Below are 22,779 nucleotides of genomic sequence, written 5' to 3' on the forward strand. Positions count from 1 at the left end.
TGAACCTTATCAAAGGATGTAAAAGAAACTTTGGTTTGCAGTCTCACTTCAATTAAAATGGGCTATAAAGTTCTTTGACTCCCCTTAAACCATGCTTATATTTTCCTTACTTCACGGCACTCCCTAGTGAAGGAAAGCATGGATGATCAGATGCTTACAGGCTATAACACCTGAGTAGGTGTTATATTAGGTGGCAATTATTTCCTTTGCCATTCTATTGCTGCAGCAATGCATCTCTACTTTTGTGCTCATTCTGAGAGAACATGAATCTGGTTAGCTATTGGAAGAACCAGTATGATTTTACAGAGTAAATTAGGATATGAATATTGTTGGAGTCCTCATTTCCAAAACTGATTGACATCATTTGTGGGGAGCCGACAGAAGGTGGCTATCATCCTTGCAGCCATCTTGAGCCATATATCCTGACAAGAGACTTGATTGCAATAGCCTACAACAGCTGAGCATACTCTGATAACATCTTGTTTTAGATACCCAGGATTTTCCCTTGGGTGTGTGAGACTTAAAGGTGTGTGACTTAAGGGCATGACTTAGAGATCAGATTTAAAGACAAGACCTAAGGGTGTGATTTAAGGGCATAGCTTAAGGGCATGGCTTAGAACTGAGACATATAAAAGGCGAGAGGCAGACAGAAGAGTTCAGTACAACTTGGAGTAGGAATTAGGCATTCAGGAAGAAGACACTTGGACTAGAGAACTCAGAAGAAATTATTATTAAGTAGTAGGCACTTGAGACTCAAGACAGGCAATGATTATTAGGTATTAGGCACTTGGCACTTGGAGGAAGAACTTGGGATTAGACATTAGACACATAACTTGGAAGAAGTAACTTGGAACTTGGAGGCACTAGGGACTAGAAACTAGGGACTAGGAACTCGAGACTTGGAACTTGGACTAGGAACTAGGGACTTGGAGAGAAGAAGAGAGACTGAAGAATAAACAGGATTGAATCACATTGTCTGGTCTCCATTCCTCACATCCATCCTCATTCTCTCTCTTGCTGAACCCCGACCTGTGGACCTGAGCAGCTTGGGGCAGTGCAGGCTCTAACAGTTTAGCCCCCAAAGCTTTTGGCAGTGCAGGTCCCAACATTGATAGAGCAGTCCCCAACATTTTTGGCCCCTAAACGTGGAGCAGCTCGGGCCACAACAATCATTGGTTCTCATATTGCCAGTGATTCTTGCTATGGTATTCTAGCACATTAGTAATTTGAAAACCAGGAGCAATTAATAACTTCTTTCTATTCTGGCATTTGGTTTAATTTATGTGCTTGGAAAAATACTGGCTTCCTTTCCTATTTCTTCAACTGTTGTCTAGTGCAATGAATCAGTCTGAACTTTGCAAGTCATATTATTTCTGTTTTCTTGCCCACAAAGTAGAAAAATATAAATCTCTCAGCCATACTGTACTGAGAAAAGAGGGTAAAAAAATAGACAAAAATGATTTCTGTAAAGGAATGCATGATTTGTATTTATAGCATGCCTTGTGCGAGGCAAGGAGGTGTTTTGCTGGGGCCTCACACAAAAAGTTACTCTTCTAGACATCCAGTTGCCAACCCTTTGCATTTGAACATTTATCCTCATTCAAGAGAAGCTCTGGCCCATAGTTATTGCCTTTTCCATTTCTTAGTTCATAGAGTAAAACTCTCTTCCATACTGCTGGTTTCTTGATTTTGCTACGCATTTTTTTATTTTGTGCTTACAAAATTAACCAATTACAAGATTGTAAATTTGGTAGTCCTTTTGATTTCAACTATGTGGTTCTATCTGAATTTTGACCCTTTTAATATTAAAAACATCTTTAATAAATAAGCAGATTTAGAACAATGTTCTATACACATTGAAAATAATTTTTTAAATTTCCAATTTAACTTCTAGCCAGCAGTTGTTATCACATGGATTGTTTTTGAACACCAAGCAAAATGAAGGTAGATATCAGAAAACTAAATAATAATCAACATTTGAAGGTTAATCTTGAGACTGTATTCTGCAAGAAGACAAGATTCCTAAAACTCAAAGTGAATCCTTGTAAGCTATTTTTGAAGCACCCAAAGCAACCTTATTTCTCTTAGTTTACACCCAAGAGCCCTTTCCCATATGTCTGTGCGGAATCCACAGCTCCCCCAACTCCCTGCTAGTTATAGTCTTCTGGGATCTGACCTGCACCAGAGGTAGCTAGTCGTCACCTTCTCTCTTTCTGAGTCTCATCTTCCATTAAGCTTGTTCTGGATTCTGCTAGTTTAGTTGTTCTCTGGCCTTCTGAAGATAACAGAAAAGGAAAGAATAAAGCCCTGGGTGTTTCCTGGTCTTGTATCAGTCCCAGAAAGCTCTTCTCTCCATACAACCTTTCTCAGCTACTCTTTTCTAAAACAGGTCTCAGTAGTCTTAGGACCACTCCAGTAGCAAACAGTTTGCAGATGAGCATTATTTTTCATACCAGAAAGGCTCAAGTAAATTTGGGAATTGCTGACTTAAAATTAAATAAGATTCTTTATTGCAGATGATTCCAAGCTTTTAATTTGCTAATGTGCATTGTGAATCACTTAGAAGACTATGGAGTACTATGCCCTAACTCATTTTCTTCCTTCATTTTTTTTTTCTGAGAGCATGTTTTAGGACTAATGTCTCTAGAAAATGACTTTGTCAAAACTGATTTTTAACCTTTTCTGTTCTTTAGCACAATATCTTCCAGTCTTCATCCATTCAACTGTCACTTTTATAACTCTTGCCAAAATTCTATAAAGTACACTAACATTTTTAGTTAAATGAATGTGAGAAAAAACCTATTGTATATAGAACAGAATAATAATTTGCCATAAATGGAAAGTGACTATAAAATATGTAGAACGAAGCAATTTTAATTCAAAAATTAAATTTAAAGTAAACAGAAAAACAAATATTAGAGTATAGCTGATAATAAACTACATTAATACATGAAAATGTATCTGAGAGAAAGCTTTATTTGAGAAAAATAGAAGCCACTTGGCCATCATTGTTTGCTTTGAGTTATAGCTAAAATTTCATTAACAATGATATTTGTTTTTTTCACCTGTATAGCATTTGATTCATTGAATAGGCAAGCCAACAAAAATTATTTAAGCACTTTCCATCTCTTTCCTTGTTGTGTGTAGACCTTTTTGGGGGAGAGGAGATGCAACACAAGTCTGTTCATCCCAGTAAGGGAGCTCATGACAGACCAAATTATAGATAGCATCAAAGTCAAACTCAGTGAACCAATGTGTTTTATGAAAGTCTCTTACAGGAATATGGGTGAGGGTTTACTTACAGGAGTAAAAATGACTCAAAGACAAAAGCTCGCTATACACAAGATGACCTTTTGCTTGCATGTAAAACAAACTTAATTTTGTGTTCTTTGCTTTTAAAACCCCGGACTGAGTGCCCTAATAGAGATTTTATTCAGGATATCTGAGTCCTCAGTTTAGACCTGTACTCACTTTGTACTCAGTTTAGACTGTACTCACTTTGGTGAATGGCAATGTTCTTTACTCAGCCAACTGAGTCTAGAAATATCTTATAGGAACACTAAGAAATTATATATTATAAAGTATCAGGGCATATCCCAGCCTAGTCAAGATGACACATAAAATTAATCATCATGATGGATATTAACATTTTATTCATTATTTCCATCTTCAGACTGAGTTCTTTTTATTTTTTGACATGTACATTATTGCTGGAATATTTTACTATAAATAAATAATGCCATGATACTTCATCCCTAAATTTTTCTATATGAATATCTTAAATTATGTGTTTTATATATAACCATAATTATACTTTACAAACAGTAATAGTTTTCAGTCTTACCTGATATTTAGGTCATATTAAATCTTCTGCTCAATTTTTTTTCAAGAAGTCAATGAGTAATGTTTAGATAATTTTTAGTTTTAGATGCTAGTTGTTTGGTGATGTCCAGAAAGTGATGGAAATCACACTCCTCACTCACTCTGCTATCACTTAATTTGGAGAAATTCCATTCATGATTTTCTATAACTATTTCCAATTTCATTTCATAAGACTAAAAATATTTTCAATGAGTTTTTCAGATAAATTGGTAATTATGATTAATTTTAAAGTATCAATCTAACTATATCAAAGGATACTTAAATATAGTAAAACATTATTTCTGCTTGTCTTTGGGGTGTTTCCAGAAGACATTGATATTAAAATAATAGGCTGAATAAGATATCTACCCTTGTCCACATATATGGACAGGCACAGTTCAACTATCTAATGGTCCATATAGAATCACTGTCTAGTTAAGGATTACTTTTCTCTTTATCTAATGGAACTTGAATACCCTTTCTCTCCTCATGGACATCGGAAACACATGGTTTCTTGTCACTGAAGCCCAGAGTTTCCATCAACAACTCACTGCATTCTCAAGCCTTGGACTTGGGCTGAAGCATTGTTGGAAGCAGTGGTTTGGAGGCCTCCAGATTGTAACTGAGCCAATCTGTCAACTTCCTTGGCTCTCTAGTCTTACAAGTGGGACTGACTTTCAAGGCTCCATAGCCATATCTAGCCAGTCTCTCCCTCTCCCCCCCCCCCCATTTATCTATCATCATGTATATCTTTCTATTATAGTCTATCTATCTAGGTTTCACCTACCTACCTACCTTCCTACTTTAGCTTTTGTTATAGTTGATACTGTGAGAAAATACCAGAATAAAACACCATAAAGGAGGAAAAAAGTATCCGCTTATGGTCAACTGACTTTATTGTTTCTGGACTGCGATGAGGCAGCAAGTCGTAGCCAAAAAGATAGTAGAACAAGGTAATTCATCCCATGTGGACCAAATACCACTGGGGCAAGGGTAATGTTTTATAGTGACAAAATAGAGCAGGGTAAAGGTTTGTACGAAACTTTGTTCAAGTCCTAAACTCAGGGCTCATACTCTGAAGTAAACCTTAGTCTTCCTTTTTATGGCCCTCAGCAATTTCATAAGTGAGGACTTTGTTTTAAATTAGTAGATGATGGTATTTAATTCTTGGAGTCATTGTGAAACTCATGGGAAATTCTCCATATGGGGCATTCACACCACCTAGACACTGGCTAAGGCTGATGCCATGGCCCTTTTGTGTCCTCCGTGCTGTGTGAGTGAGTAACCTCGCTACACAGGAACATACAGCATATCTGAATGTCTAGTACTGTTTCTATGAGATTAAGTCAACATATATTAACTGGGCACACTGCAGATAAGACTGATGATGCTGAGGTAAATAGTTAGATAGTTCCTGATTTAATTTTTTTAAAGGAAGAATTACAAATTGGACAAAATAAGACAGGAGAAATGGCTGCAGTCTAAATTTATTAATTGAAAATAGAGTTTTTTAATTTTTTACTTTTTATTAGAAACTATACATTTTTAAATACAGCATATTTTGATTATGTCTTCCTTTTCCTCAATTCTTCTTCTCAGATACTGCCCACTTCATCAACCACCTAAATCATCCACACCCTTTCTTTCTCTCTCAAATTAGAACACAAACGGGCATCTAAAAATATTAACATTGGATTAAATAAAAACAAAGTAGGTCCCCACCTTCCAGGCCACTGCCGCTGCCCTATAATCATCTAGATGGAGATGCGACACTCCGAGCCATCGTCTTTTTGCATGAACTCTTCAACAGCAAAACCAACTTCAACTTCCTCACCAAGACAATGGTTCAGAGGACTGACAGGAAGGTGCTGACAGTGAATGCTTGGAACTATGGTGACAGCTCCCACAGTCCAGATGCAAGCTATGAGGCCATGAGTCAGGACCTTCAGGGCCTCCTCCCTGGAGGAGGAGTTGGGCCTGGTGCCCTGTGTCCTCGTTGGCCACAGCATGGGAGGAAAGACAGCCATGCACTGCAGAGGTCAGATGTTGTGAATTGTTGGTTGCTGTAGACATAAGAGCAGTAGGAACCACACCTGGATCATACCTTGGAAACCTCATAGCAGCCATGAAGGCTGTTGATATCCCAGAGAAGGAAGGTGCCACATTGCCAGGCCCAAAAGCTGGCGGATGAGCAGCTCAGCTTGGCTGTCAAGAAAGTGAGCATTCAGCAATTCGTACTCACTCACCTGGTGGAGGTGGATGGGCGCTTCTTCTGGAGAATGAACGTGGATACTTTAACTCAGCAATAGGACAAGATTTTTACCTTCCCACAGCAACTTGAATTCTACTTGGAGCCAACTCTTTTTTTTTTTTTTTTTTTTGTTTAGTGGAAATTTCATATATGTATAACCCAGCCACCACTCAGATTAGGTGGCTCTTCCCTCAAGCCCAGATTCAGACTACGCCTAATGCTAGCTACTGGGTCCACATTGACAAACCCCAAGATTTTATAGATGCTGTCACCAGCTTTTTTACCTTAAGAAGTAGCTCCTTGGAAGAGCAGGCTGGGGACTCTAGGCTTGGGATCTGTACCACCTGTCCCTTGCTAATGCACAGAAAAACTCAGGGGCACTGAGAGGGTCCGGTGATACAGAGGTGGTCCAACACTAATGAATAAGGCCAGTTCCCTTAAAACAAAAACAAAAATGAGAAAACAAGCAAAACCAAAGTAAGCCAGAAAAAAATAAAGTCAAAGAAAAAATCTCAAGAAACGTATACAGATGCAGATAGACACACACACACACACACACACACACACACACACACACACCACACACACCACACACACTTGAACACACATAAATAACATATAAGCACAAAAGTGGAAGCCACAATATATACACAAAATCCTTATAATGTTAAAAACAACAAAGAAACACAACAAACTGAAACACCCAACCAAACCAAACCAAATGACCAACCAACCAACCAACCAACCAACCAACCAAGCAGCAGCCCTGAAAAAAATATTGCAAGAAAAAAAATTTCCGAAAACTTTATTGAGTTTGTTTTGTGTTGGTCGTTTACTGCTGACCATGGAGTTGGCCTCCAGAGTGGTTTGTATGCCCAGTGTGACTTCATTGGCATAAAGTAATGTTTTATTTGGGAGCAGCTGTCAGTTTGAGATGGCTTCTGTGTTTTGTCTACTTCCTTTTTTGGTGCTCTGACTCCATCAGGCCCACAACTGTTCAGTACCTGTGCGTGCTGCCACAGTCTCTGTGAGTTCATGTGTGCACTGGTTCAGCTGTTTCCTTGGTGTCCTCTATCCCCTTTGGCTCTTACACTCTTTCTGTCTCCTCTTCCACAGGGTTTCCTAATACCTGATGGAGAGACGATTGGTGGAGACATTCCATTTAGGACTGAGTGTTCCAAGTTCTCTCATTCTCTGCATATTGTCCAGATATGTATTTATTCTGTCTGTATTTATTCCTGTCTATGCAGAAAGAAGATTCTTTGATGATGGCTGAGCAAGATACTGATTTATGACTACAGCAGAATGTCCTTAGGAGTCATTTAATTGCTATGTTCCTCTATCAGAATGAGGTATTTGGTTTTCCCCTGGCCTACCTAGAGTCAGTTTCCTGGTCAACAAATCAGTGTCAAGTATGGGTTTCATCTCCTGAAATGGGCTATAAATCCACTCAGATATTGGTTGGTTAGCCCTAGAGGCACTGTGGTATGGTTGCATTACTGAATCTTGTATGAAGGTTGCAATTGTAGATTGTAGGGTTTATAGCTGGTTTGGTGTTCACCTTCTTCCTTTGACAGCGTGCAGAGTACCTTTCAGTACCATGAACACTATTTAGTATGGATGAAGGCCCTAGATTGGTACTTCCAAGACTTCTCTGTGTTCAGTGAGTTGCACAGTTGTTTTCAGCAATAGAGCCTTACCATCAGTTTGTAGAACACAACCAATAGTTTTGGAAACATTCTAGGTTGTTTGGGTTCTCATGGGTCCTTTTAGTCAACAACTCACTTATATGTAACTCACTCACTGAACATCATTTAATGATAAGAGATACCTAGTTTGGGCTCCATCTTCCTTGTCATTTGGCGATTCCTTTTAGATCACCTACATATATGTATATACTCCTTGCTTAACCTTTGTAGTTATATGTATTATAGCTTGCTTATCAAAGATTTAACAGCTAAAATCCAAATATAAACAAATACTAATTGCCTGGGTTTTTTGAATCTGGGTTACTTCACTTAGGATAAATTTTTTTCTAGCTCCATTCATTTATCTTCAAATTTCATGATTTCATTTTTGACTGTCGAGTAATATTTCATTCCATAAATGTATCCTTCTTTTTATTCAGTCATACATTGACAGACACAGAATGTGTCTGTCATACATTGACAGTCACAGAATCCAAATTCTGTATATTATTAATAGATCTAGAACAAACATGTTTGAGCAGGTGTCTCTGTAGTAGTGTGTATAATTTTGGGGGTTTATTCCCAAAGAACACTAGAGCTTGATTTGAGTTAGATGTATTCCCAGCTTTGTAACCTTTCTAAGCTTCCATGAGCTTTCATAGTCCTGTACAAATTTTCATACCCATCAGCAAGGTATGAGTGTTCACTTTACTCCATATCTTCACCAGTATGATCTGTAAGTTGTTATCAATCTTTGTCATTTGATTTGTGCAAGATGAAATCTCAAAGTAGTTTTGATTTTTATATTATTCATGGCTTAAAGTCATTGGATATTTCTTTAAGAGCTTTTAGGTCTTTTGTATTTCCTGCTTTGGGAATTCTCTGTTTAGATCTGTACTTCATTTTTAATTGGGTTATGTTTTTTTGATATCCAGGTTTTTTAGTTCTTTATATATTTTAGATAGTAGCTATCTATGGGATAGATGTGTAGTTGATAAAAATCTTTTCCCATTTTGTAGGCTGTTACTTCATCCTAGTGATAGTGCCCCCTTTTTTTGTGCAGAAGCTTTTCTGCTTTACGAGATTTTATTTATTAATTGTTGATCTTAGAGTCTACACTAACAGTGTTGTGTTCAGAAAGTCTTTTCCTGTGCCAATGATTTCAAGACTATTCCTCACTTTCTCTTTTTCAGGTACAGCGTATCTGGTTTAATGTTGTGGTCTTTGATCCATTTGGAGTTGGGTTTTGTGCAGGGTGATAAGTATAAATCTATTTGAATATTTTTTCATGCAGTCATCCAGAACTATGTGTAGAAAAGGTTTATTTTTTCCAGTGTCTCTCCAGTCTCTACCTTTTTTATAAAAATAATCAGTTGTCCATGTCCAAAGGGATGTGAATTTTTGTCTACGTTTTCATTTCAATTCCATTAATCAATGTGTCTGGGTTTATTTATTTATTTATTTATTGCCAATATCATGCTGTTTTTATTACTGTAGCTCTGTAGAACTTGAGATCAGGGAGGTTATACCTTCAGCAGTTCATTTATTATTCAGAAATGTTCTAATCTATCCTGTTTTTAATCTATCTCTCTATTCATCGTATTTATTTGTGTATGTTTCTATATGAAGCTGAAATTTGTCCTTTCAAGAACTTTGAAGAATTGTGTTGGTACTTTAATGGGGATTGCATTGAAAGAACAGATAGTGTCCATTTTTACAATATTAATCCTACTGATCCATGAGCATAAGAGATCTTTTCATCTTCTGATATCTTCATTTTCTTTTTTTCAACATCTTAAAATTTTTACTACATAAGTCTTTCACTTGCTTGGTTAGAGTTACCCCAAGACACATTTTTTAATGCTATTATGAAAGACATTGTTAACATAACTTCTTTCTCAGTCCATTTGTCATTTTTATGTAGGAAGGCTACTAATTTTCATAGATTAATTTTGCATTCTGCTAGTTTTCTCAAAGTGTTTATCAGCTGTAGAAATTTTCCAGTAGAGTTTTTAGAGCTACTTCTGTACACTATCATATCATTTGCAAAATAATTTACTTTAGCTTTTTTTCCTTCATATTTGTAACCCCTTAAAGTTGTGAGTGTTCTAGCTAAGACATCAAGTTCTATATAAACTAAGTATGGACAGTGTAGATGACATTGATTCCTGATTTAAAATTCCTGATTTAAGTGGAAATGCTTTGAATTTCTCTTTATTATTGTATGATGATTTCTTTGGGTTTTCTGTAAATCTTTATAATATTGAGGCATGTCCCTTGTGTCACCAGTCTTTACCAGACATTTATGGTGAAAGGTTGTTGGATTTTGTTGAAGCCCTTTTCTGCGTCTAATAAGGTGTTACTGTGGTTTTTGTCTTTCATTCGGTTTATAGGGTAGATTGAATTCATCTATTGAACCATCCTTGCATCACTGGGATGAAATCTATTTGATCATGGCAGATGATCTATTTTATATGTTCTTAAATTCTGTTTGCAAATACCATGTAGTTTGTGCTGTTATTTAGCACAAGTATTTTTTTTTAATCACGTTGTCTGGATTACCTCTCTATTGGTGATAGTGGGATATTCACTCTCACTGTGTGAGGGTCAATATATGATTAACATTGTAGTAGTGTTTCCTTCATGAACCTGGCTGCCTTTGTGTTTGGTGCATGGATGCTAGAACTGCAATATAAATCTTGTTATTATGTGTCTTGGGGAAATTCTTTTCTGGTTCAATCTTTTTGGTCTTTTATAAAAGAATAGCTCAATGTGCACCTCCTTTCTTTTGATTACAATTTTTTTTTATTATTTTGTTGAAAATACTTCCTATTTGAAACCCTTTGACCTGTGTTTCTTCTTCTTCCTTTATTCTGGTTTTTCTTAGATTTAGCCTTTTCATGGGGTTTCAGATTTCCTAGTTGTTTTGTACCTGGATTTTTTTTTTAAGATTTAATAATTTCTTTGACTGAGATAAACATTTTTCTTTTTCTTGTCTTTAATGCCTGTAATCTTCTTTTTCATCTCTTGTATTCTGTTCATGTGGCTTGCCTCAGAGGTTCCTATTTGAGCTCTTAAATGTTTCTTTTTCTGTTTTACCTTAGTCTGGGTTGTCTTTGTTTATTCTATTTCCACTCGAACTGTCTTTTTTTTTCTATTCCATTGTCTATGTTTTCATCAATCTCATTAATGAATATTTTCATATCATCTTTAAGGCCCTCTAAAATACTCATAAAGGTTGTAAGAGGAGCTAAGGTGGGAGGAGTAAGGAGAGGGAGAAGAAAAGGAAGAGGCTAAGGAGAGGGAGAGAGATGTAGTGCCATGGCTGACCATGCATGCTCTGAGAGCAGTCTTGGGTAACAATTTATATCTAGGTTAGTTGATTGGGAAACATCTATAGTTATGTGGGCATATTGTTACTGAACATTACCAAATATATAAAGTTTTTGGTTAATATTTAAACATTAGAGTCTCATTTCCTACCAGGCCCACATGGATAGTGGGATGTTCTGGGCATAGCCCAGCTTTGTGGAGACAGCATGGAAGATTGGCAGAGCCATCTCCCACACTGGTATCTCGTGGGTGGCAGGGCTGCTGTCTCTGGCTGCCTGAGCATATGGCCTGAGCTGAGCAGTGGTGGTATGCTACCTCCACTCATGGCCACAGGCCTAGGATAGTCAGGAACATGGTAGTTGATTAAAAAAAGCCAGATTGGATTCAGCCATTTTAAATATCTCCTGCAACAAGTGGCTCAACCAATGTCTGGTACTAATTCACTAGAAATTTAAGTCTCTTTCACCTGAGAGTAAAAGTTGTATTTTTTTAAAAAAGAAAGTAAGTGCTGAGATAAGTCATGTGACCTCTAGCATGGGAACACTGAACAACAACAACAACAAAAACTTCAACTGAGCTCCCCCGCTGCGAGGAAATGCAGGTTGCTTTTTGTTAAGAATAGAAGGAACTAGCTTACTTCTATGACAGAGAGATTTGAGCTGTGAATTAAAATTGAGATTATTTGTTTTTAAGATAGATTTAGAAACAGTTTTTTTTTTTTTTTTTTTTTGATTCATGTAGGGAATCTTGCCTGTGGTTCAGAACAAAGATAGGTAGAAAAAAATTGTCTAGGCACAGAACCACAGACAGACAGGTATACTTTTTAGCCAAGAGAGCTAAATAAATAAGTCTCCATTGTGGAGCAGTTACTGATTTAAGTATAAAGTTAAAATATAGGGATTATTTGCTTTTAGGAAAGATTTATAAACAGATTTGTCCAAATTACGTGGAGATTATTGCCCGTGGTTTGGAACTTATATAGGGAAAATTGTCACTGGCTCTAGAGTAAAGAGTACAGTGTATAAGTGGAAGCTGCTCTGGAGTACAGAGACAAACAGATAGATGATATAAATAAAAAAAACTGTTCTAGGTAGAGGGCCTAACAGAAAGATAGTGTAAATCAGGTGTACTCAGATGATATAAAGTTATATTGCTTCAAAGGAGACTCAGGTTCTGTCTAACATGGGCCCCATGGGAATTCTGGGTTCATGTCCTGCTTGGCAAAATAGAAAAGGCCTAAAGAATAGGCACATACAGTCTTTTAGTTATTATAATTATTTTTTATTTTCAAGATTGTTCTGATTTTCAGTTTTGTGGTTATATTTTTCCTCTTGGAAAGAGGTCGAGATAAAGGTTTTTCTGGTTACTGGCTCAAGGATATATTGTTTATGGAAAAAGGTTTTGTCTGTGTGTTTTCAGAAGAGATGATTAAGATATTTCTACCTCCCAGAATTATATGGATTAGACATGACAGAGGCAGATCTCCAGAACACTAGATTCCAGAATTCAAACAAAAAATTATCTTGATACTAAAATTTGTTTTGAGAATTGTATACTGCAGAATACACAGCCGTGGTGTATATACTCATCAAGCAAGCTGAGCAGACCTGCTCGAACTTCTGATATCCTGGAATTTCAGCTGGATTCAGTGAAGACACAGACATCAGAGGCTTATCAATTTACCCTTTCCCCCACCCCTCTTCTAATACTGTACACTCAAATTTAGCTTGAAGAAGTTAATGAAGAGTTGGCACCCCTATTCCCTGGGCTTGGGGACTGAGGTGGTTAATATTAGGCTGTCCTTCTAGGGAAGAGTAACAGTTTTATTGGAACAGGGAGGAATAGTTAGAATTGATTACATAGCCACAACCTATTTGGTAGAAATTTGTATAATTGTTATTAAGCTAAAGTTATATTTCTTAAATGGTACAAAATTTATTTTGATTTCAAATTCAAGGGTTTCATTGGTATATTTTCTTCTATTAAATCAAAATTGGTGTGTGGGGAGCAGACAGAAGGTGGCTATCATCATTGCAGCCATCTTGAACTATATACCCTGACAAGAGACTTGTTTACATTAGCCTACAACAGCTGAGCACACTATGATAACATCTTGTTTTAGATACCCAGGATTCTCCCTTGGGTATGTGAGACTTAAGGTGTGATTTAGAGATAAGACCTAAGGGTGTGACTTAAAGGCATGACTTAAAGGTGTGGCTTAGAAGTGAGACATATAAAAGGCAAGAGGCAGACAGAAGAAATTATTAGACACTCGAGACTTGGAAAGAGAACTAGAGATTAGACACTTGTATTTGGAAGAGTACTTGAGACTTGAGACTTGAGGCAGGTAACTTGCAACTGGGAAAGACACTAGTAACTTAGTACTAGGATTAGGACTTGAGACTTGGTGCCAAAGCCCAGGACCTGAGACTTGGTACTAGGAACTAGGGACTTGGAGAGAAGAAGAGAGACTGAAGAATAAATGGGATTGAATCACACTCTGTCTGGTCTCCATTCTTCTCATCCATCCCCACTCTCTCTCTCTTGCTGAACCCGACCCACAAATTGGAGCAGCTTGGGGCAATGCAGGCTCTAACAACTTAGCCCCAAGGCTTTTGGCAGTGCGGATTCCAACACTGATAGAGTGGTCTGCAACATTTTGGCCCCCAAAAGTGGGGTAGTGCAGCTCTCAACATTGGTGGGTACAAGGCTTAGACCCAGTCCTTCTTTAATTTTTAAAAATGATCTGGAATGGTTACTCTGTGAGTTAAGGGTCTATAGCAAATTCATGGCTCTGAGTTTACTGTTAGGGTGTTTTCTATATTTTATTTAGAAATAGCTGAGAGGAGTTAACAGACAATAGTCCAGATTGCCATACATAGATAGTTGGTTTTCAAAATGTCAGAAGTCCACAGAATTGACATGTCAAACATTTCTGTATTAATGTTCATTTTGATTCGAGACCTGTCTGCTACTGACAGCCTCCCTGTCTTGGTTTCTAAGAAGAAATTGAGCATCTTTAAAGTTATTCCAGTTGTGGTGAGACAGCCACTAGGCAAGAATTGCCTCTTTCCATCTACAGACAAATTACTGTCCAGAAAAGGACACACTTGCAGAATAGTCGACTGATTATATCTGCCTAGACAGAGTAATCATCCCTTAATAATTCTGCATCACTAAGGTCTGTCAGATGATCCTGGGCTAGAAGGCTGAAGGTCAGATGCTCCAATGTTTTGTTGTATAGGGACTGTCCAGGTGTTCAGCAGTCTGTATAAATTGGCTATGTTTTAGAAGCTATGCTTTGTGCCTTCCATAATTTCAGTTAATTCAGTCATTCTGGAATTCTGACGGGGTTGAAGACTTACAGTCTCATAGCCAACCCAGGCTATTTACTTTGAAAGAACAGATTTGAGAGGATGGTATTCAGCTGACATTCATTCTAAAGACAGGAAAAAAGCCAGGTTCAGAACTAAGTCTTTTAGGTAGGAGAGATGATGGAGGTTCTGTTTAGTTGACAAAATTGATGAACTGGGTATTAGTTCTATCTTGTACATTACTGATACAGATTGGTATAGTTGTGCTCTAACTGTATTTTGAGAGAAAGTTTTTTTTTAAAATTTTTACAGGAAGGGTGATATGTAGGAGGAGCTAAGGTAGGAGGAGTAAGGAGAGGAAGAGGAAAAGGAAGAGGAGGAGCAAGGAGAAGGAGAGGGAGAGAGATGTAGCATCATGGTTGACCATGCATGTACCAAGAGCAGTCATGGGTAACAATTTGTATCTAGGTTAGTTGACTGGGAAACATCTATAATTATGTGAGCCTATTGTTAATGAACATTACCAAATATATAAAGCCTTTGATTAATATTTAATCAAATATTTCCTACTGGGTCCGCATGGATGGTGGGATGGTCTCAGCACAGCTCAGCCTTGTGTGTGGAAGATTGGCAGAGCCATCTCCCATGCTGGCCACTCGTGGGTAGCATGGCTGGTGTCTCTGGCCGCCTGAGCCATGGCAGCAGAGAGAACACACCTCTTCCACTCACTAGTGGCTTCAGGTCTTGTCTCGTCTGGAACATGGCAGCCCCATGTTACAAACCAGAACAGGTGCTGCTGTTTTAAAGATCTCCTACAACAAAGGGTTATTTTGAAATCCTTGTATTGTGCAGATTCAGCCATATTGCATATCTTAGCGCCTACTCTAGTAGGGTAGATAGGATCTACTGGACACAAAATATCCTAGCTGTTATTATTATTTTCTTTCTGAAGTCTAGGCATTTGGGTTTGGATGATTGTCATTCTAGGTATTGATATCTGGTCTTTGTTGAGTGAGTTTTCCATTTTTATTGGTTAATTTATATATTTACATTTCAAATGATGTCCTTCTTCCTGGTTTCCCTTTTCCATACCTCCTATCACACCCCCTTCATCTATGAGGATACTCCCCCACCCACCCATCCACTCCCACCTCACCGTGTTAACATTCTCCTGTGCTGAGACACTGAATCTCTACAGGACCAAGGGCTTCTCCTTCCACTGTTGCCACATAAGGCAATCCTCTGCTACATATGCATCTGAATCCATAGGTTCCTTCATGTGTCCTCTTTGGATGGTAGCTTGGTCCCTGGGAGCTTTAGGAGGTCCAGTTAGTTGATAATGTTCTTCTTATGGGATTACAATCCCCTTCAGCTCCTCCAGTCCTTCCCTTAACTCTTCTATTGGTGTCCTCATGCTCGGTCTGATGGTTGGCTTCCAGCATCCATATATGTATTGGTCAGGTGCTGGCAGAGCCCTTCAGGGGGCAGCTATAACAGGCTCCTGTCAGCAAGCACTTCTTGGCATCAGCAATAGTATCTGGGTTTTGTGTTTGCAGGTGAGATGGATCCCTAGGTAGGGCAGTCTCTGGATGATGTTTCCTTCAGTCTCTGCTCCACTCTTTGTCCCTTCATTTCCTTTAGACAGGAACCATTCTGTGTTAAAAAATTTTAAGATGGATAGATGGCCCCATCCCTCAAATGGAGGCTGTGCCTATCTACTGGATAAGGTCTCTACAGGTTTTATATCCTCTTTGTTGGGTATTTCAGCAAATGCCATCCTCAGTGTATCTTGGGAACCTCTTGCTTCCCCGGCATCTGGAACTTTCTAGTGGCTATCCCTAGTTCCCCATCCCACACTACTACATAGCTCCATTCAATTTCCTTACCTTCTGCATTTCCTCCCACATCTGATCCTTCCTCCACTTTTCCCTCTCCTCCTCTCATCCAGCCAGTTCCACCTCCCTCTACCTTTCATGATTATTTTGTTTCCCCTTCTAAGTAGGACTGAAGCATCCACACTTTGGTTTTTCTTCTTTTTGAGCTTCATGTGGTCTGTGAGTTGCATCTCAGATATTGTGAGCTTTTGATATCCACTTATCAGTGAGTGCATACCATGTGTGGTTTTTTGTGACCTGGTTACCTCACTCAGGATGATATTTTCTATTCCACCCATTTGCCTGAAAATTTCATGAACTCATTGTTTTTAATAGCTGAGTAGTACTCCAGTGTATACATGTACAACATTTTCTGTATCCACTCCCCTATTGAGGGTCATCTGGGTTGTTTCCAGTTTCTGGCTATTATAAATAAGGCTGCTATGAACACAGTGGAACATGTGTCCTTCTTATATGTTGGAGCATCTTTTGGGTATATGACCAGGAGTGGTATAGCTAGGTTTTCAGGTAGAATTGTTTCCAATTTTCTGAGGAACAATCAGATTGATTTCCAGAGTTGTAAGAGCTTGTAATCCTACCAGAAATAAAGAAGTGTTCCTCTTTCTCCTCATCTTTGCCAGCATCTGCTGTCACCTGAGATTTTGATGTTAACCATTCTGACTGGTGTGGGGTAGAATCTTAAGGTCCTTTTGATTTGCATTTGTCTTATGACTAAGGATTTTGAACATTTCTTTAGGTATTTCTTGGCCATTTGAGTTTCCTTGAAAGATCTCTCATGTTTATGGTTCAGCAGGGTTAAGATAGTAAAAATGGCCATTTTTTTTTTACCCAAAGAAATCAATAGAGTCAATGCAATCCCTATCAAAATTCCAACTCAATTCTTCACAGAAATAGAAAGAGCAATTCTCAAATTCATCTGGAACAAGATAAAACCCACGATAGTAAAAACTATTCTCAACAATAAGAGAACTCCTAGGGGAATCACCATACATGACTTCAAGCTGTACTACAGAACAATAGTTATAAAAGTCACGTGGTATTGGTACAGAGGCAGACAGGTAGATCAATGGGATAGAATTGAAGACCCAGAAATAAACACACACACACACACACACACACACACACACACACACACACACACACACACGGCTATTATCTTTGACAAAGAACTCAAAACCATCCAGAGGGGAAAAAGGCAGATATTCAACAAATGGTGCTGGTGAAAGTGGTGGTCCACATGTAGAAGAATGCAAACTGATCCATTCTTACCTCCTTTTACAAAGCTAAAGTCCAAGTGGATCAAGGACCTCCACATAAAACAAGATACACTGACTCTAGTAGAAGAGGAACTAGGAAAGGGCCTCAAACACGTTGGCACAGGGGAAAATTTTCTGAACAGAACATCAGTGACTCAGGCTCCTAAGACCAACTGTTGACAAATGGGATCTAATAAAGTTGAAAAGCTTCTTTAAGGCAAAGGACACTGTCAAATAGAACAAAATGGCAACCCACAGATTGAGAAAAGATCTTTACCAACCCTACATCCAATAAAGGGCTAATATCCAATATATACAAAGAACTCAAGAAGTTAGACTTCAGAGAACCAAATAACCCTGTTAAAGATGGGGTACAGAGCTAAACAAAGAGTTTTCCATTTCTTGGTTGTGGTGGCTCTGATTTGCCTCATAGAGAGGATTGTCCCTGTTAGATGTGGACACTGAATGTTGCAAGTAAACTTTGTTCTTTGCTTTGTGGCGCTGACAGTATTACTTAGATGGTATAGAAGGCCAGGGGCATAGTCTAAGAAAGTGTACAAGAGGAAAGAAAGCTGTGTCTGTCATGAGGATCTGTGGAATCCACAGGGAATGGAAGAAGAGAAGGAGGACAGCCTCGTCAAATGGTCTACTATGGGGCTGGGAATGAGACTGGGGAATTGGAATTTTGGTACTGGAATGAGAGTGAAGGTCTCTTACCTGATTTCCTGGTCATGGCCAGAACATTTAAAGGGAGAGAGGGCCTCTGCTGTTGGTAGCTGAAACTGAAGGATGGAGTGAAGAAGAAAGGCTATAAGAAAAGATCTATTAAGTCCTTGCTTGGCCTTTTGAAAGCTTTTTTTTTTTTTTTTTTTTTTTTTTTTTTTTTTTTTTTTTTTTTTTTTTTAAATCAACTGGAGTCTAGGTATTGAATTTAATCTGCATTTTACTCTATTGTTCTTTCCTTGAATTATACTCATCCCAATTATGTTAGGCTCAGGTAGACAGTAGAGTTGGAGACTGCTGTTCTGCTAATGGATTTACATGAAGAATAATGTAGACTAGGCAAAATAATATCTTGAGAGCTGAATCTGCAAAATGCACAATAGATGGGAAAAGGTAAATCCAGGCGAAACTAATTCAGCCTACTTAATAGTTTGACTGAGACATATACAGAACTCCCTCTTCTATCTAATGCATAAAATTTCTTTTTTTATTCACTCAGCTCTTAAAGAGTTATACACAGTGAGACCCGTCCAGAAAAAAAAGCTGGATAGTGAAGTGTGCTGTAGTTCCAACCTAAAGCCTCATATGGGAGAAATTAAAAAATAGGGGGGAAAGTAGAAATGGCAAAAGTGCCAGACAATAATATTCTAAGTCCAGCTCCATGGCTCTTATTTCAATAACTTTTAAGGAGAAACCTCACCTTTAGAGTCATAAAGTAACAGTATTGGAAAGGAAATAGATTTTATAAATGTCTCAACAGAGTGAGGAAATAAACAAATGACCCATGCTGGGTGACAGTTTGTGCATAGTAGCAACAAGAAAAAGGAAACCCACACTTTCTGGCATCTAGTTACTATTTTCACTGAAAATCATACAGAAACAATAATTCTTTGGTCTATAAGATCTACAGTTAACCAATATTTTTGAACTTGGAATTCTAGAGACATATATGAGCATGCAACAAAAATTTCTCTCTGACTGCAAATCCACAGCAAAAGTGAGATATAAACTCTCTCTTTTTACTTGAGCAATTCGGAGGGGGTGTAGATAATCTGGTACTAAAGGCAAAGAAAATTGTTAAAATTGATTCTTGCTATTGATTTAACATATTTAGTCTTTGCCCAGTTTTTCTCTTCTTTTGTACAAATAGAGCTAAGGGCCTGGGAGATAATTCAAGATCAGCTCCTTTAAGCTTTTCAATCAGCCAAGTCATATCTGACTGAATTTAGAGGTTTTACTTTCTCATAGAAAGTTTGAGAGTAAATACATCTACTTTCTAAGCTTACGCTCACAATTGGCTCCAATTCTATTTCAGTCTCTTAAAACCAACAATATCACAGTATAAAGTGGAGAAAGAATGGATTATGTTTAGTGCATTCCCAACTTTTTGAAGATCAATCTTGGGCTCTTTCAATATTTCAGCAACTAAAAGCCAGTGCCATTGGAATGGTTGTGGATGAAGATGAATGTGAAAAAAATGTTTTCTTTTTTAGGAGCTTGTGACATAGTGAATGTTATGGTATAAAATGAACAGTTGATATTTTCATCATAAGAAATAGACTATAAAATAGACTAGAAAGAAGAGTAAACCTCAGGTTCTATCTCGACACTGTAGGGACACCAACCTACCTTAAAAGTTTTTGACCCAGAATTGTTTCTGTCTAAAGGAAATGCAGGGGGGGGGGGAGGATGGAGCAGAGACTGAGGAAATGGCTAATCAGTGACCAGCCCAAATTGGGGTCCACTCCATTGGAGGGAACCAAACCCTGACACTTCCTAAGCCATACTGTGCTTGCAGACAGGAGCCTAGCATGGCTGTCCTCTGAGAGGTTTTACCAGCAGCTGACTGAGACAGATGCAGATACTTAGAGCTAAGTGTTGAACTGAGGTTGGGGACCCCTATGGAAGAGTTAGGGGAAAGATTAAAAGAGCTGAAGGGGATGGCAACCCCATAAGAAGATCAACAGTTTCAACTAACCTGGATTCCTGGGAACTCCCAGAGATGAACTCACCAATCAAAGATCATACAAGGCCTTGTCTGTGGCCTCCAGAATATATATAGCAGAGGACTGCCTTGTCTGGCCTCAGTGAGAGAGGATTACCAAATCCTGTAGAGACTTGATGCCCCATGGAAGGGGGTTGCCCAGGGGAGCACTCTCTCAGAGGCAAAAGGGAGGGGGATAGTGTGAATAACTCTGAGAGGGGTCCTGGAGGAGGGGGCAACATTTGGGATGTAAATAAATAAAATAATTAATTAAACAACAACAAGAATAAACCATGTAGAGGAATTATATCCAAAAACATGGCTACTCTGGCAAGAGACCACATACCTCTAGTCCCTCTGGCTGGAATATAGGCATGCTTTTAGTTACAGATTTTAATCCCTAAATATAGGTAAAGTCAGTTTGTAGAAGGAAGCAGCCATGTTGGATAGTGATGTTTAATTAAGAGGCAAAGTGACAAACCAGAAAAAGATTTGATAGAATGAGTCAGAGATAGGACACATCCAACTCTCATGAGAATAGACAAAAAGGAGAGGTGACTTAAAAGATCAGACAGAAAGAGAATGTAAGTTCAGATTCAGTTTTTACCAATGAGCCATGGAATGAGAAGGAACCAGAAGATTAGTACAGATTGCTAGAGTTAGTTCGAATCCAAGCAGAGCAATTCAGTAAGAAGCTGAAGGAAGCCAGTTTCATCAGTCGGATTAGAGAGGAGTTTGAATCAGAACAGAACAGCTGAGTTGAATCAACCACCAGAATTCAGAAAGAGCTAGAAAGAGTTAGCTTGTTTAGCAGTACACCTCTGAGATGACAATCACCTCAGGCAAATACAAGTTACTTTTACAAAACTAGTTATAAGTAACATCAAAGGAATCAGATATTTTTGACAGATTGCAAGTGTGGCTAGATCTTGATTAAGACTTCTGTTGTCCTTGAGTCACACATACCTCTTAAGTTAGAATTGCAGCCTTCACCTTTGTTGATAAAATGTTATAAATGAATAACTATTTTTAGAAACACTTGAAAATCTATAATGTTCTTTGGGAAACTCTATTATTCTTCCTTTCCAATTCAATTAATGCCACCATCATATCTGAATTTTACGTGAACAACTTATCTAAGATTTCTTCCTTGATTGAATTTCTATCTATTTAATTCATATATTTTATTCATATCTATTTAATTCACAAGCCACATTATCAGAGCTATGTATTTATGGATACATTCCATGTCTCTATGTGACATAAACTTCTTGAAGAGAAACATGTGGGGTTTTTTTGTTATTCTAATTCATCTCAGAGGATAATAGGCAGGAGTTTAAGAGCAGTTTATTGAGTAAAATGAGTTAGATGATTGTTAATTTTTCACATTTTTGTCTCTCTGTGAAATAATGTAGCAATTTTGCATGCAAACAAACTAACAACATTTTTAATAATGGCAAACATAAGAAAATTGTATGAGTATATAAAAGAAATCAAAACTACCATTGTATTGTAGTGCTTCAAAAGGCTATATTTCTACCTTATCACAAAAAGTCTATCTGATTTTTAAAACAGAAGAAAAAATCACAAAAAAATTTCAGAGGAGCATTGTGGTGGTGTAAATATGCTTGGTCAAGTGGCACTACTTGGAGGTGTGGCCTTGTTGGAATAGGTGTGGCCTTGTTGGAGGAAGTATGTTACTGTGTAGTGCTTAAGCTCTGCCTAGTGCAGAAAAGTGAGCCTACCCCTGGCTGCCTAGGGAAGCAAGTCTCCTTCTGCCTACCTTCAGATCAAGATGTTGAACTCACAGCTCCTCCAGTGGCATGCCTGCCAGGATGCTACCATGCTTCCCACCCTGATGATAATGGACTTAATCTCTGAACCTGTAAGCTAGCTCCAATCAAATGTTTTCCTATATAAGAGGGGCCTTGGTCATGGTGTGTCTTCGCAGCAATGGAAACCCTAACCAAGACACACATGTTTCTTGCTCTCTATTTGACTGCATATGCATGACTAGTGTTGAGTGATCTTTGAAGTGAGGAGGAGTGGTCTGCAGCAATGTGGCTATGCCCCCTTTCTTAGAATTTCAAGAATTTTATATATCTTCTTTCTAACACTTGACTTTATTTTTTGCTTCGTAATACTCTGCATTTAATGGTAGGTGTGCTGTGTTCATAAGCTTGAAATGGACTATGTCAATCATTTCTGTCATTTTCAGCACAAGCCCACATGAGTTTGAATGAAAACAATCAGGTAATCAAATGGACAGATCTTGAATTTACCATTATCTGTAATGCCTCCAAGATACACTCTGGTCCATTTTAGCATCTCTATTTTATGGAAATGATTTCAAACTTTTATGAGAACCACTTTGCAAAGGTAATGATGTTATTTTTGTGGTCATTGACATAAACATAATGCTATGTCATTGAGCTCATGAAGCTTTAATATTTTTGTTATAGCATATATGTTGC

At 38.0% G+C, this 22,779-nt stretch overlaps 1 pseudogene; it reads left to right on the forward strand.

The window, feature by feature from the left end:
- Positions 1–4,774: 4,774 nt before the first annotated feature.
- Positions 4,775–6,496, forward strand: LOC117695377 (sn-1-specific diacylglycerol lipase ABHD11 pseudogene; annotated as a pseudogene).
- Positions 6,497–22,779: the final 16,283 nt, after the last annotated feature.

Source organism: Arvicanthis niloticus, chromosome 1, assembly GCF_011762505.2.
Source record: "Arvicanthis niloticus isolate mArvNil1 chromosome 1, mArvNil1.pat.X, whole genome shotgun sequence".
NCBI classification, from domain to species: Eukaryota; Metazoa; Chordata; class Mammalia; order Rodentia; family Muridae; genus Arvicanthis; species Arvicanthis niloticus.